Here is a 2,973-nt window from a genome sequence, read left to right as displayed (position 1 = left end):
CTGAGCTCTATGACTCTACTAAACACCCACAATGTGCCTGTAGTGTTTCTGTTCCTGTGTTGAGTGACTTCATACATACATACATGCATTTGTTTGTGTGTGTAACTTTTTCTGTTGTAGAAATAACGTATGCAAGCCATTTGTTAAATACAATTCCCAACCCAGCATAATGAATTAATTATATGTATGTATGTATACATGTTTAAAATCAGTATTTTGTTTTATCCAGATGACCACACAGTACAATCATGTAACTGTTTCTGCACAGCCTGAAGCTGGGATAATACAGCATCTTAGCACATGCAACTGGAAATCGGCAGTCAATTTAATTTCAAAACATAAAGAACTCATGGAAGAAATGAAAATAATAATGATCAGCATCATCCACGAAGAATGCAAGGGACTCACTAAGGCTGAAAATGGGTGCATGTTGTGAAAAACAACTCCAGAGGACTTGAAAAAGTTCTCTTTTGAAACTTTATTCACGGACTTTCAACGCTTTCACCTTTCTGGTCTGTTTTCAAAGCTGTAACAGAAGACAATGTGTCTGCTACTTGTGCTGCTGCATCAATAGCACTAAGGGGACGAGAGCTTCGGATGTCTGCCTTTGCATACTACATCAATGGTATACTGCAACATGGTGGAGCAAAAAAAGCCGCTTTCACAAGGCTCTCAGAAATGGGCATTACAACAGTCTTCAAAAATGCTGTAGGCAAGCAAAAAGAAATTGCAGCTACATGTGGAGAAGAACTGCAGCTCCTGAAAGTCAGCAATGAACTGTTCCTCAGATCAGAAGCTGAATGCGATGCAGACAAGCTTTCTGCTGTGTACAAGAGCATGGAGGATCTTGCAGCATCAGGTAAGAGCTGTCAGTATATAATGGCATATTTGTACAACTCAGTTTATACATATACCATTTTTTGTTTACAACAGAAGGCAGGGTTGACGGCTGTAGCATCATGAATGCCCTGTTTTTGACGTAAAGGTCTTGATCTGCTGTGTCTGCTCGAGTGGAGACATAATGTCTCTGACACAGGCCTAATCTGCATGATATATTGGCCAAGGACTTTCATGCACTCTGCTCATCTGAACTGCTTCACCTTTTACAGCTAAAGACGAAGACGAAGAACTCTCTTGATAAACACATAATCAAACAACTGAAGCTCCCAGGAGGGGGCATGAAATCCTCTAGACCTCACAGCAGGATCCTGAGGGCAAGGCAGCGAGCTGGGGCCTCAATCAGGTGGCATGGCTGGACCGCAAGACGCAGATCCAAAGGAGATCTAGAGATGGCCGGAAAGTTGATATACTGTAGAGGAGCAGAGTGAGAAAACCAGGATCAGCGGCAGGTACTCAACAATCCAGTCAGAGCAGGTGCACATCAGGATACACTGGGTCCACAGGCAGAGGCTCAAGTGAAGGGAAGCAGTAGAGGAGCGGGGAGATGAGCCCTATCACCCAGAGAACATTGGCGTGCGTAGGGGGTCTACTCCACCAAATTTCCAGGACTTGTGCAGATCCCGTGGCAAAACCAGGGCAGGGTGGACAGCAAGGAGAGAAGAATGTGTTCGACCACCCGGAAACAGCTCGGATGCGCCAAAACTCCTTCTGCTTGAATGAAGACAAAGCAAAAAAATAAAATAAAAAATCCTCCAGGCAGGTGTTAAAGCTCACCACAGGGTCAGGTTGGTCAGATCATTCTGTCACGGTGCAGTGTAGGTGGTGGTGGACCCATGTGTGGTGGAGCTGGACCAGGAGGCAGAAATGCAAATAGTGGCGGGTGGGTTGATACAGCAGGAGCAACGTAACAGGGTGAAAACGCACTGATCTGACAAAGGACAAGTGCAAAACAGGGAGTATAAATACACAAGGATAATCAGAAAAACATGGGCAGGATAACAAGGGGCAGGAGAGTCCAATAAACTAATTAAGGGTAAAACAGACCAAGGCCTACGTAGCCGGGTTTTTTTTAAAAACGAATATCCGCCCCACCAAAAACTTGCATCCACACCACCTCGTTTAAAAAAAAAAAACTCTGTCCACACGTACCCGGATAAATACGTTGTTAAGGACATGCCAGACCTGTAGGCGGCAGTTCTTCCCCCGCTCTTAACCTCATCTGTGGTCTTCAGCAAGGAGCAATGATTCCACTTGCAAAAACAAACAAGCAGAAAGCGCTTGGACAATTAATAAAGCGAGCGCAGCTCCGAGGCATCCATGCTGTCGGCTAGTGTAAACACCGGTCGCACACGTGATGTCAGCATTTTTCTGTCGCGGAAAGTGACGTTGCGGACCTTAAAACTCCGGTTTTGTCTGTCCACACGCAGACACCCAAAACGGAGAAAACGCAGATCTTCACTTTGGCCGGAGTTTTTAAAAAGATCCGTTTTCGTGTGAAAAAAGTCCGCTTTCGTGTGGATGACAGGCCAAAACGTAGAAAAATATCTACGTTTTGGCAGATCCCCGGCTACGTGTGGACAGGGCCCAAGAGTCAGAGGGGTTGGAGCAGATCCTGACAACAGCTTCCAGAATAATTGCCTAAATAACTCAAAATTACTTCTGAGTTGTGCTACTAAACTAAATTTGCAAGACAGTTTTATAACATTTCACACAATCTGATCTGTTTTATAAAAATGTTTTAAAAATGAAGGGACTTTTTTTCAATAGCTCCTAGGTTAATAGATTGTAATATCCAAAACCAATTCTCAATGATGTTACTAATGTTGACCAATGAGACACAGCAGTTTTTAATATTTCAGAAGATCTGACCTTTATTAGGAATTTTGTCAAAAATTAAGCGATTTTTTTTTCAATACGTCCTAGGTTAATTGATCTAAACACCCCAAACCATTTCTCAAGGATGTTACTAAGCTAGACCAATGAGACACAGCAGCTTTTAACACATTTCATACAATCCAATCTTTTTTATTAGGATTTTTATCAAAAAATAAAGTGATTTTGTAATGACCAGAC

The sequence above is a fragment of the Nothobranchius furzeri genome, chromosome 1 (assembly GCF_043380555.1).
Source record: "Nothobranchius furzeri strain GRZ-AD chromosome 1, NfurGRZ-RIMD1, whole genome shotgun sequence".
NCBI classification, from domain to species: Eukaryota; Metazoa; Chordata; class Actinopteri; order Cyprinodontiformes; family Nothobranchiidae; genus Nothobranchius; species Nothobranchius furzeri.
This window is presented reverse-complemented; position numbering follows the sequence as displayed.